The sequence below is a fragment of the Pinus tabuliformis genome, chromosome 6 (genome assembly GCF_031772625.1).
Source record: "Pinus tabuliformis cultivar Carrire ecotype Pingquan chromosome 6, CPIR1, whole genome shotgun sequence".
Taxonomy (NCBI): domain Eukaryota; kingdom Viridiplantae; phylum Streptophyta; class Pinopsida; order Pinales; family Pinaceae; genus Pinus; species Pinus tabuliformis.
The window spans coordinates 1242722384-1242737464 of NC_142292.1; positions in this window are offsets into that span (position 1 = coordinate 1242722384).

The window sequence follows — 15081 nt, forward strand, 5'->3', positions numbered from 1 at the left end:
TAACATGCTCCGAAAGGACCATGAAGTCAAATGGACTCCCACTTCTAGGCATGCTTTTGAACAAATAAAAAAGGCAATCTCTGAAGCTCCCACCTTAGCCAGCCCCAATTATACTAAGCCATTTAGTCTTTTCTCTTTTGCCTATGAAACAACCCTTGCTGCTATTTTATTACAAAAAAATGAAGATTCCCATGACCAACCTATAACCTTTTTTAGAAAGTTTATGAGAGATGCCGAGCTGGAGTATGACATCATTGAGAAGCAAGCCTATGCCCTTATTCAAACCCTGTAATCATTCAAGATGTACGTCTTACACTCACTTATTACTGCTTATGTCCCAAATAGTGCTATCAAAATTATCTTAACCCATCCAAACACCAATGGGAAAAGAGGTAGATGGATCACTCAAATTCTGGAATTTGATCTAACTATCAAGACCACCAAGCTAGTAAAAGGTCAAGGATTAGCTAAGCTTTTAGCTGAATCCAACTGCAAAGTTCTTGGAATCAATTATGTTCTAGAAATAAAAGGGAAGAATCCACAAGAACCTTCCTTTCAGTTACAGGGGAAGAATACGCAAGAACCTTTTTTCCTTGCAAAACGGGAGAATCCAAAAGAACTTTCCCTTCATCCTACAGGGGAGAATCCACAAGAACCTCCACCTTCAGAGCAGATCAGTCCTATACACATTGATGAAAAATTCTTGTTGTCAAACTGGTATCAAGATATTGTAAATTTCTTGATCCATTTGGAGTTTCCAACGTCATTATCCAAAACCCAGTGTAAAACTCTCAAGTTGAAATCGTTCAAGTACTGTATTATAAATGCAAATTTATACTGGAAAGATCCACTTAACATTTTGTTATTATGTTTAATAGAATCTGAAACTGAAGGAATCATTGATCAGTTTCATATAGGATTTTGTGGGGGACATTATGCTTGGAGAGCCACAGCATACAAGAGTCTGAGGAGAGGATTTTATTGACCCACATTGTTTTTACAAGTAGGGGCAAAGGTAAGAGGTTGTGTTCCTTGCCAAATGTTTGCTGGAAAACAAAAATTAGCAGCTCTTCCACTTGTTCCATCAATAGTTTCAGCACCTTTTTCTCATTGGGGATTAGATTTTGTTGGAGAGATTCACCCTACTTCAAGTAATCATCATAGATGGATCCTCACTATAACAGATTACTTTAGTAAATGGGTGGAAGCAATTCTAGTCAGAAATGCTACTGATGCAGTAGTAATTAAGTTGATTGAAGAGAATATCTTGTTTAAATTTGGTTGCCCAACTCAAATTTTCACTGATAATGCAATAGCTTTTTCTAGCGTTAAAATGATTGACTTTTGCCAGAAATATCAGATTCTGTTACATTATTCAACTCCATACTACCCTCAAGGAAATGGCCTTGCAGAATCATCAAACAAAATCTTGGTGAAGGTAATAAAAAAGACTCTAGCTAATCATAAGAAGAGTTGGGATTCACATTTGATTTATGCAGTATGGGCAAACAGAATTACTCCAAAGAGATCAATGGCAAATCTCCATTTCAATTAGTCTACAGGAAAGATGCAATCTTGCCTACCAATTTGGCTTTCCCTGTTTTAAAGTTTCTGCAGGATGCAACAGATGAACCTGATGATTTTTCTAGAAGAATAAATCAGATTATTGAACTTAATGAAAACAAAGATGAAATTGAATACAAATTATAGAAATATCAGAATAAGATGAAGGTCTTGTTTGATAGAAGAGCCAGGGAAAGGGACTTTAAGGAAGGTGATCTAGTTCTAAGATGGGATGCGAGGAGAGAAGAGAAAGGAAAGCATGGCAAATTCGACAATCTATGGTTTAGACCTTTAGCAATTGTTGAAGTGAAGGGTAACAACACTTTTGTGCTGCAAAATCTTGAGGGGCTATATTCCACTTATCTTGTAAATGGAAGGTTTCTCAAGCATTACATTCAGTACTAAGAAGTTGAAATAGTTTTCATTGTAAATACTCCAGTTTTCTTTTCCTTTCCAAGATGTCAGTGTGATACTTTTTACAGCAAGGACTCCATAGCCTGAGAAGAAGGCACATGGATCTGCAGGTTCTTTGCATTCTACATGATAAAGCAGTCCCCAGATGGAGCCAATGTTGTAGAATTTTTTGGTTTTGATAATATAGAATATTTGAAAAAAATTTAAGTTAGGATATGGACATAATAATAGTGAATAAAATGTTAGTTTAAAAAAAAAAAATTGATGATGATGTCCATATCAAAGAAAATTTTAGGTTAGCTACTCTATAAAATCAAGGCAAAAGAAAATGTTAGGTAGAAATAAAACAAATAAATTTTGAAAGTGAGCAAGTCTAAATGCCACTACTTTGTTTCTGCAAACTAATGGTTTTGTGTGCAACTTGTTTTAAATGCCACAACCCATGACAGTCAAACTGTTTAATCTTGATTGCTTCATGCTTTAAATTTGATGTTATAGTTAGAGAATAAAGATCTGTCCAAACTGTTTAATCTTGGCAGATCAGTAGTTAGGTAGAGAATAATAAGGTGCTCATCAGTTTAATCTGAGCCCTTGGAAGTTATAAGGGTAAATTTAGATAGTTTGTTTTTGTTAAATAAGAATAAAGGATAAGGGTTTTCTAGCTTAAATGCACCCATTAAGTGAAGGAAAAAAATTACAGGATAAACAAAGGGTAAGTAGAGAAAGGTTGCATAAGTTTGATTATTCATTGGATAAAGTGTACATTTATCATGTTCCTATGTCCAGGAGGCAATTATACAAGGCAAATGAAGGTCTACAATGTCAAGTAATTAACTTCCCATTCATCCCCATTCATTCCTATATTCACTAATTTCCCCTTCCTACCTTCATTCAGTTCATAATCATTCATTTCCATTAAAAATCCCTTTTCCTATGGTAAAAACCCTTTTTTACCTAGGAAAAGTAAAAAATCCCATTAAAATCCCTTTTTACATGAAAAACCCACAAAAAATGTTTTTCCCTAAGTATTGAAGCATATATGAAAAGTCAAATGATTCATTAAAAAAAGCATTATACTTAGACTATTTCCCTTTTTCCACATATATTTTCTCTTCCGCTCATATTTTCATATTAACATTAACTAATGTATTAAATCCTTAAGAATTCCCCTTTCCCGTATAATATAGCTCCTTTATTAAATACCCCGAATACCCTTATTTTTAATAATAAAACTATGTAATAAATATATCGCATCGCAATATCGGCAGGACCACAGGCCTTTTAGAAATACATATACCATAGTTTTATTAATAAAACTATGTATTTAAACATATATCGCATCGGCGGGATTGAAGAACCCTTTAAACATGTATACACCCCTGCATTGCAATATGCAATGGCAAGCACGAACCCGAAACAATATAAATCAAAACTCAGTGCCACATCGTATCCGCCCCTCATCGCATTCCCGCTTATAATGCATTCCCCTCCGCCATTGCGAAATGCGATTGTGATGGCAAGTTCAGACCCGACCCATATATATATTGCAGCTCATACCACATCGCATCCACTTTCATCCCAGCCTCCCACTATACCATAACCCACTGCCCATTGCAATCTCCGATTGTGATGGGATACGGACCTGACCATATATATGTTACATTTTACCGCCATGTTGCATCTGCCCATTATCATATGCCTTCGTGATGGACTTACCACCGCCTAAATCCGATTGCGATATGTGATATTAACCTAGACCTGATATCATTATCTTCCAATGTTAATAAAATTTCAAGTCGGCCCATATGCGTTTTGTGAAGGTTTCCTGTGTTAAATCGTTTTTTCGATTTAAACACGGAAATGACCCAAAGCCTCCATTTCACCCCTAATCTGGGTTTCAACCATGATTAAGCCATTCCTGCCAGAATTAATCCCTCCGTACTCTATTCACCTTCGCCCGGTTTTTTTTCATTAAACGCATTTTAACGCCATTTTGCTCTATTTGCCTATTTTACACAACGTAGCCTCCATTATGCCTCTACGGCCATTTAAGCCATCATTTAGCCTTTGATATGCCCCAGACTCCTTCCGATAACCTTTCAAGCTCAGCAGAGCCATTGAAGACCTCCTCTGTCACCTCTGTTTTTCTTAACAAGTTCTGTTTTTTTTTGCAGGGAAGACTGTTGTTTCAGTCTTACAAAGAAATAAGCTTGTATAACAGTTGGAAGACCAAATGAGTGATTTACTATGAAAAACAGAGTAAAAATCTCAATTGTGCAGTAAAGATAGAAAGGAGCAAAGTAAAGGTCACTCAGCTAGGTCAAAAGAGAGTTACAGAGTTTAAAGAAGTCAAATTAAAGACTAAAATGAAGAAATTTTCCAACATAGAGGATACAAACAACCAAGCAGCCAAAAGGTCAAAATATCAGACAAATGAAGCCAGCACAGCCTGAATAAAGGGGACAGCAAGAAGTAGTTCAAATAGCTACCCCTATCTTCTTGCCATGAAGATATTTTCCTTTCCTTGAATAAATATTAAACAGTTTTAAGATATTTGTAGTTTTATTATTGTATAAATAACTCTCTTTTTGACATGTTATGGGTTCGGAGTTCAAGATTCATAGCTCACTGCTTGTAAAGTCTTTGACTGTTTATACTACTTTGAACCTAGAAGCCAACTTTGAAAGAAGCTTTTGTAGACACCTAATGTAATCAGTCTTTCTGGAACCTTAATACAAAGCAGAGAATTCTGAAGATGGTCTTGCACAATTTGTGTTATTCTGTAAGTTTTTCCAATTTTTCAATCATTTTGTATTTCTTCATATGCTTATGACTCGAAGAGATATCTAGGTAGGAACAATTAGAGTTTAAATTGATTCCTATAAGCTCCTGAAGTGATCATCTATTAAGAGATTAGATTAATGCAACTATTTGTGTAGCTAATCCCCTCTAATCAATAAATCATCAGCATCTTGTGTAAGCTTAAGTATACTGCCTTGAACCTTTGGAACGTAGTTTAGAAGGTTTTCCAACTTATGATTGTTTTGTTTTACAGTCTGGAAACTGTGATAATCATATTTTTGTTTTCTTCTACTCACCACTATTTTTTATCTATATCACTGTGTAATGCTTTATAGCAGCCCTTTGTTGAAGTATTAATATACCCCAAAGGATTAATTACTTCAATTCTACATCTGTGTTCACTCATTGGTCTTCCAAAAACTTAAACCAAAAACCCCTAAAACAATTATTTTAGATGCTCTAGCATTGGTAGCCTAACCTACTACTATCTCAGAGGTACAACAAGCGCAACCCTTAAGTGTGGAAGTAGCAAAGCCACAAACCACTCACGATGCTATCTGTCTATCAAATTCATGTTGGCTTCACGGATTGTACACTTCAACCTCTGATCTAGTTCCCAAGGCATCTCGCCTGGTTGCATCGCGATTTCTTTGAATCCCACAATCGACTGTGCCTCAGATTTAGGCCTACTGAATTCTCTATTCAGTGTTGTCTAGATGTCTGCCACTCCAACATTCAGGTTATCATTAGAGTACTTGATATACCAGGTTAGTGCACTATCTTGCAGAGCACTAACTAATGTCGCCTTCTTTATATGATCATTTGTAACACCCTGAGCTTCCCATACATCTTTCGCAACGAACAGAATTGATCTAGGTCCTCAATTCCAAAGCCTTTGAAAAAATGCAGCTTCACTGAATTTTCCATACTGAACTGCAATGGAGGTGGAGATGGTATGGGTGAAGTCGCAGGGGATGGTGGTGACATCAGAGGTGGTGTGGGTGGAGGTGGTATTTGCGGGAATCCTTGTCTTATTAACTCAATAACACTTCACAAAGAAACCTTCGCTATCCCTTCCTCGTCTCCTCGTGGAGGTGAAATCAATGGACCATATTTAGGACCCTTTTTCCCTTCGTTCCTGTAATTTTTTCCACTTCGCGTGGTTCCAAACTTCAAGGTAGCTGCATAACCCATTTTTCACACAATAGCATTTTAATCTAGGTATTCAAATATTTCACGTACCTACCTCACCTTCCCTTGAAAAATTGTTGCTCCACTTCACTATAGTTAACTGAAGTGTTGACCATGAATTCAGTCACAAATCCTCTTAGGACATGATTGAGCCAATGATCGACAACGTTGGCGATCCTGTCCTTAGGTGCTTCCAATTTCTATACTAGCTCTGGTGTCCAAACAATAGGACTGTCAATTTTCTACCTTCCTTGGCTATCTGCTAGCTTCGCGATCCACTCGTATAGCTCAATTGGGAAGGAGCAGGAAAAGATCTTGTTGATCTCTGTATACAGGTATCTTTTGAACCATTGTTCCTTTGTCAACCGCAGGTTTCTGTTCTCTTGTGCCGCAAATTCATGAATCTTCCTATCCAACCAATCTCCAATCTCCTTCTTAGTTGGATTCCAGTGATATGACATCACACATCTCTTATGCAGATTTTGGTCCCGACAATGGAACCATTTGTTGGCTTGAGGGGGCCTGACCTATGTTCAGCGTTAATTAGCCAAACAAATCCCTACACTACTGGCCATTTTGGCATCAGCCCGCGGAGAAGACTGAAATCTCACCCAAAGAAATATGGGGGGATGGTCGAACCAATTTTCTGCACCCTGAGATGGTTGTGATGTTGGTTAATTCCTTCTTATTCCTGCCTTCGCACAGGTCACTTCGCTTTAGGGCTTTGCAAGATGATCCCTCTATTCCACCCTTCAATACCTCCACGAAAGTGTACGACTGATCTTCGTGCAGCCCTAACCTACTGCTCAGGTACTTTTGCGCTGCTATGGCAGCGTACAGTGCAGATTCCCCAATTAGTCTAAGTGACTTTCTTATCTATATCAAACAATTATAGTAACACCGAGTAAATAGATATCCGTAATTGCGTTCAGTTTTCCAATGTAATTATATTCATTCGTGCATCATATAAGCATAATAAAGGACATTCATACATAACATATCAAGATGCATCAACAGAATAAAGACACTGAAATTGCAGGATATTTCTCTTTATTGATATCTTCCAAGTGTTTACAAACTCTGTCCACCCTATGCACACAGCTGCAAGGGTCCGCACACTCAACTATGGACTTCTACCCTAGGCCTCTGTGCACTTAGCTACAGAGCCTCTACTTATGCTACGACCAAAGACTTAGACTTCTTACTTCAGAGCTACAACTCTCTTACATCATTTTCATCATCTCTAAAACTACTTAGAGCTTGGCTCCTTTTATACAATCCCATGGTCCGCGAACCATGGGTAGATCTCTTACAACTTACTTTACTTTACAAAACTAAGGGCGGACAACCCTTTATGACTTATGACACCTTCATGCTTCGTGACCACAAAATGTGGAGCCTTTACAATTTTATTACAAAATTTGACTGAAACATGGGCTTTTAGCCCCAAAACTTTCCTTGGGGGATCCCGCTCCCAACACTATGTTGATACTAGGATCATCTTGATGCAGCTCAGATCTCTTCATCTGAATATTCTGCATCGGTTATTGGTTCTTCTTCTCCTACATCTTTGCTATTAATACCGGGCAATCTTCTATAACATGATCAAATTTTTGATAGTATTGACAAGAAGAGTGAGTCAGATTTTGACAGTTGCGTGCAAAGTATCCTGGTTCTCCACAGTTGTAGAAAAAGATCTAGCCCCGACCTCTTCTAGCTCCTCCTCCTCCTCCTCTTCACTGTCCTTAGAATCCTTCACGAGTCGTAGGTGAGCCTTGATCATTTTACGCGCAGTTTTTAGCCTACATTCTATACCTTAGAGCCTTGTCCATCATCAATTCATAGCTTTGACAATTCCTTTCATTATGACCAATCGATTTACAAAATTTACAAAATATTTGCTTTGGAGACTGTACAAACTTCTGTAATAGAGAAAAATTATCAGTCAAATGTTGTCTTGACACTTGGCAAATGCTACACCATGCACTTGCATTGATACTTGATCCAGTGGAAGATTCTGGCTTCAGCAGGTTGGGACCCCCGCAACTATATAATCCCAGAATACAGGGCATTGATCTTTATGATGACCTTCAGTCTTGCACTTTGTGCACCAAACTTCATAATGTGTCTCCAAATTAGCCTCCTTTCCCTTCTTCAGATCCTGCAACTCCATATGCAGGATTTCTAACTGCGACTAGATCTATTGAACTCCTATATTCATGTCTTGGATCAACAAAGCTTCTAACTTCATCACGATCTCCAACGCTTCGGCATGAGACCCAATCTTCTACTGAGATAACGACATTTTTTTGTTGTTCATCTGAAAGATAAAGATTAGCTTAGCTCAGTAAACACTTCAGTCCCTGATCTATATCCCATGAAGACTTGTTAACCCTCTTCTTGATCTCCTTTATTTCAGTCACACACTAAGATTGTAACTTCGTCTTCCTAAATTCTGCATTCAGTGCATCCTTCATGTCAGCTAATGAAGCAGTCGGATGAGTCATACTATATCTGATGTACCAAGTAAGTGCTATGTCCTATAGCACTGTAACCAATTGTGCTTTCTTCATGTCATAATCATTGACCTGATGCGCTTTCCACACATATTCTTCGATGAACCAAAACTGATTAGGATCCTCTGATCCCTGACCCCTGAATACAAGCATTTTTACTCTATTTGCCATATTGAATAACGGAGCTGGAGGTGGACGCATAGGTGTATGAGGTGGAGCTGAAGGCGAAGGTAGAGTGGATGGATGTGGAATTCCAGAAGTATCTTGATCTACTAACTGTGTCGCACCTCTGGGTGTACTACAGCTACTTATTTATTCTTCACTTCCAGATTCTCCTAATAAAGGACTGTATTCACTCCCGACGAATTTGTCTAGATCTACTCTGAATCGCTTTCCACTTCGGTTATATCTAGTCTGACTTATCTTAAACATTAATGTAAAGGCATAACCCCTTTTTCACACAACATTTTAATCCAAGAGTTTATTGATTCCAAGTACTTACCTCTCGGACCTTTGAATAATCTTCATTCAGCTTCACTATAAGACAAATATGTATCGATTGCAAATTTAGTGATGAAACCACCAAGATACTATCAATATAGTAATCAAAAACCCTTGCAACCTTATAATCATATCCTTCAAGATGTTTAACTAATTCTGGAGTCCACACAATAAAATCGTCGTGCTTCCAAGTAGGTTTTCTATCCACTATTTGGACAACCACTTGTGTAATTCTCAAGGGAGTGTCGAAAGAAAATTTCGTGCACTTTTGTGTAGAGATATCTCTGTTACCACCTTTCTTGTGACAAACATGGATTTTGATTCTCCTGAGCGATAAACTCGTGCAACGTCTGATCTATCCACTTCTAGATTTATTTCTTAGTTAGTATCCACAGATGCCACATCACACATCCCTCAAATAGATCCTGGTCTCGACAACGGAACCATTTGTTGGCTTGAAGGGGCTTGGACCCAGGTTCAGAGTTAGTTGTGCTAACCAAAAAACCCTACACTACTGGCCCTTTTGGCAACAACTTGCTTAGTTCAGGCTGCATTCTCACCCGAGATAGTATTGGGGGATGTTAGAACCAGGGTTCTGCATCCAGAAGGATATGTAATGTGGGGGTAAGGTGTTCCTTTAGTTTAAGGTTTGATCTGACCTTCGTGAACCCTTTTCCTCCAACTTAAATCAAATTCCAATTAAATATTGTTATGAGCTTCGCCTAAGGGTCTAATCATGCATAAAATAACATACAACAGTAGATCCAGATCTTCATGGTGTAATTAAGACAATAATACATATAAATGGCATTCAACTGAACACAAATACAAAAAACACATAAGTACATAGTTTGGACACATAATTGCTTCAAATACTCTTTATTATTCTAAATATTCAATACATATACTTTCAGACACTATGAACACAGACGCAAGGGCCCACGCACTCAGCTGCAGACTTACCAAGGTCTTCACACACATAGTTGTAGGAGCCTTCCCCTTCACCCAAATATAGAAAGATCTCAGAATTACAGACTTAAAAACATATCATCTTATCAATTGATTGATTGCCTTAGACTTACTAAGACATCCCTTTATATATCCTTTACCCTTACAATACCATGGTCTGCAAACCATAGGCGGTGCTCAAAATAATACAAAACCTAAGGGGCTTTGACCTTCCTAAAACCCCGTGACTCCTAGCGACCTACGTGTTGCATGCTTTTCTCCTTAAAATGCAGAGGCTTTTACAAAACTTAATCAAAATTGGACCTAGGGGACGCCATCCCAACAAGATCCTTATAATCCAAACACATACACCATGATCCATCCTTCTTGTGCACCAATACTACTGGAGAAGAGAAAGAACTTTGACTAGGTTGAATTATACCAACCTCTAGAATTTCTGCAACCATACATTCAATTTCACTCTTTTGGGCATAAGGATATCTGTAAGGCCTGATGTTTGGAGGAACACTTCCTGGAATCAAATGAATAGCATGATCATGATCATGAATAGGTGGGAGGCCTTCAGGAAACACCTTGGATTGATTGTCCAATACTTTTTGGAAATTTGGAGAATTAGATGATTTCGATGTTTGAACCTCTAGTGAGCATACTATTGTGAAATTACTCCCCATTGTTATTTCTTCAGAAGATTTGCCATGCCATTAGAGTTTATTATCTTTCCTGGTTTCCCTGTGACACCCCTTAATTCAACTTCCTTTCCTTCCCAAAAAAAATTCAAGAAAATTTCTTAAAAATTGAAAGCTATCGTCCCCAAAGATTGTAACCATTGGATTCCTAGTACAACATCAGCACCACCCATTGGAATGAAAAGCATTGGAATATTCAATGTATATTACCCCATGGTTAGCTTGATATTATTGCACTTTATAGATAAATTTATAGTTCCTCCATTTGCAACCATCACTTGACACTCTGGTGATGGATATAGGAATCAATTCAATTCCTTGGTTATCTTACAATGAATAAAATTATGGGTACTACCCGAATCAATCAGCACTATTACCTTTTTCTTCTTTATATATCCTTCTATATTGAGAGTTTGAGGAGTGGTAATTCCTGCCAATTCATTACAATATATGGTCAGATTCATTTCTTCTTTCTCTGGGGATGGTTCCTGCTGTATATCCTCCTCTTTTGATGTTTCATGTTCCTTTTCTTCCTCCTCTTCACAAACTATGTAGAATAATTTATTTTCAGCACACTTATGACCTTTAGTGTATTTTCTATCACAACTGTAACGAACCATTTTTCTCTTTTTTCCTCCAATTTTTGTGGTGTCAACCTTGTATGTTGTGGAAGACTAGGAGAAGCAACACATGCATCTTTATAGTTGTGAATGGCAGACTTCCTTGTTGCCATAATTTTGCTGTCAACTTTTCTTGCTACCCTGAATGCCTTCTCTAATGAATCAGGTTTCCAAAGTCGAACCTCACGTTGGATGTTATATTTTAAAGTCCCTATGAATACATCAATCTTGTGCTCCTCTAGAATATCAGTTACCCTAATATTCAATTTTTGGAAATCTTCAATGTGCTTCGCCATTGAACCCTTTTGTTTGAGATTTATCAATTGGCTAAAGAAGGTGTTTCTCTTTGTATCTTCATAATGTGCTATCATTTCCTTTGTAAAAATTGACCAAATGAAAAGTGGTTTATGAGAACAAATACATTTATACCATATAAACTTATTGGGTACTAAATATAAAGATGCAATACGTACCTTTTTTGAGGGTTGCACATCTTGTAGGTCAAAATATTGCTCCATCTATAGTATCATGTTACTAGATCCTTGCCATCAAAATCCCTCATATCTATATTTGGAATGTGGTTTTTCTTAAACCCCACATTGGAGTCTCTAAAATCATAATTAATATTTCTTTTTTCCTCATAATGATTTTCATGGATTACCTTGTCACCATCGAGAAGCCTTTCTTGCAACAACTTTGTCAACCCTTCCAACTTAACATTCATTGCATCCATGTGTACTTTAAAAACCTCCATGTTTCCTTTTATACCATACATTTCACCTTTTATTATGATTTTAAACCATCCATGTCCCCTTTTAGTTGATCTTTGGTTTCTCTTTGTGAGAGCAAAATTTGTTGCACTTGGTCCTGTAATTTTGATATATCATGTTGTAATTCTTCATCTTCATGCACCATAGTAGAGATTTCTTAGGGCTTAACAAGTGTAGATATTTTTTTTTTTTTGGAGGAATTTTAGAACCCAATAATTATATATATTCTTAAATATTCCCTTGGAATCACTTCAAACAAAATTTATGCAATTTAAAAAAAAAAAATACACACCTTTTTCGTGATTTTGGGAGTTTGATCTTTAAACGGTTGTAACTATGTAATTTCAAATATCAAAGGTTTGAAATTTCTTCCTTTGGTAGCCCTCTGAGTCTTCTTTCAAATTCCACAAATCAGACCACAATTAGATTCTTCAAGGTAACGTTATGTCAAGCATCCCACAATGCCTTGATTATGGACTTGTTCAGCAGAGAAAACTTGTACATAATTCCACATGCCACTGTTTCAGCCTTTGGCCATGAAATTGATAAAAAAGAAACTATAGTTTGTTCCCTTTCTATCACATTTTATGAAATTCCAATACAATGCTTGAAGAGAAAGTTATTATGATTTTCTCTCGGTCACTTGTTTGATACTGAATTTTGGAGCATGAAAAAACCCTAACTTATTCGGACCATATCTCAGAAAGTATAACAAACCAAGATCTGAAATTTCGGCATGAAGTTCACCAAGATTTCGGCTCGACTTGGTCTTAATTTTAGTATTTTAAACTTCGTAGAAAAAAAAATTATGGCGAAAATTCCATGATACCAAATTTTATGCAACCAGCTCACAAAAATATAGATCAAAAAGTATCATCTTCGAGGGGGGAACCCCCTTTACATTACATAAATGAACAATTCTTGGATGATACAATTGACAAGACCTCCTGTGTATATATAGGAGTCTAAGGGGTCACAATATAATTAGAGCCTACATAACAATAATAATGTAAGGGCACAACGATAACAATAGTGGGTTTCTATGGCGTACAAAAATAAAAAAAATGGGGGATACATGGGCACAACAATAATAATAAAGGGGATACAGTAACAATTAAAATAAGGGGGCTACACTAGTATTATAGGGACCTAACATAATCATTATATAGAAAATGCACCAGTCAACCCCTTGTCAACTCCCGTATGTAATCATGTATCAGGCTCATCAAATCAGAATTTTCCGATCGCCTGGAAATGGAGAGCACCCATTCCCCAAGATGAATATTTTATTGGATGAAGGAACATCATGAAAATTTTAGAAAAATTAAATCAGTATTCAAAGTGGAAAAGGAAGAAATCGAGAAGCCTAATTAGTTATACTTTACACCCACTTATTAGGAGGTAAAATTCAGATACCATTCACTCGACGAGTCGAAGGTTTATGACTGGATGAATGTAGAAATAAATATTAAAGAAGTTGATATCTTAAATGATGATCAACCAAAAAAGTCCTGACTTGGTGATTACTGGTCGGATAGATAGACAACAAGATTCATTGACTTGCTTAAAGAATATCGGGATGTATTTTCCTATGACTACCAATATCTCAAAGGACTTGTTAAAGAAATGGGGGAAATGAAAAATGATATCATTTCAGGAGCTAAACCAGCAAAGAAAATACCATACAATCTCACTCATAAATATAAACCGATCGTAAAAAAGAGATAGAAGGGATGTTAGTCGTTAGCATCATCTATCCCATTGAAAATTCGGAATGGGAAAGTCCCATGGTTGTGCAACCCAAGAAACATGACTCAACTAGATTGAGAATATGTGTGGACTTTTGCAAACTAACTAAGCTAATGATAATCAATCCATTCCCAACTCCATTTGCAAATGAAATTATAAATGAAGTAGCAGGTCACGAATGTTATTTTTTTACAGGCGACTTATTGGGGTACAATAAATACATTGATTTTGGCTCTCACATGCAAAGTGATACCCTTTAGATTAAATAATGCACCTACAGTTTTCTCAAGAATTGTTGTCAAGGATTTCCAAGAATGTATTTACAATTCAATGGTAGTATATTTTGATGACTAGATATTCTATACATTGTTAAAATATCATATTCAACAGATGGATTAAATTATGCTTAAATATCAAAAATTGCATCTTTGGTACTCTTATTGGAATACTACTAGGACATGTAGTATCTAAGGATGGGATAAAAGTAGATATGGAAAAAATTAAGGTGATTTTGGACTTGAAGACCCCTGCTAATAAAAAATAGATCAAAATATTTTTTGGGCACACCAGATACTACAAAATTTTTATAAGGAACTACTCTGATATTACTTTTCCAATTGATGAACTACCAAAAAAGGATGTTCCATATATATGGACAATAGAATGTGAGGAATTATTTCAATTACTCAAGAATAAACTAGTTGAAGCACCTATTTTAAGGTTCCCTGACTAATCTAAGAAATTTCACGTGCACATCGACACGTCTAATGTCACAGTTGGGGTTGTGTTAGCACAACCAAACAATGACTCTATAGACCATCCCAATGCATATGCCATCAAAAAATTAAACAAGGCCAAATGAAATTATTCGACAATGGAGAGAGAGGTACTTGCCATGTTCTTTTCACTTTAGAAATTATGCCATTACTTCCTCGTGAATCCTTTCATTTTATTCATAAACCATCAATCTTTGATATGCCTCATCAATAAACTAATCCATCAAGGTTGGATTTGACAATGAATACTATTGTTTCAAGAATTTGAATTTCAAGTAATTATTCAACCTGGTAAAAAGTATGTCAAGCCTATGATCATCTGTGAAACAATGGAGGAATCGATAGGCCTTGAATATCACTTACCTAATGCCCATCTATTAAAAGTAGAATCAATCCTTGCAGAATTTGCATAAATCGCCCAATTTTTACACATAGGAAAAGTTCCTAATGGACTATTGGAAAATAAGAGGAAGACCCTAGCAATTAAACTAGCACCATTCTCGTTAATAAATGGTTAATTATAT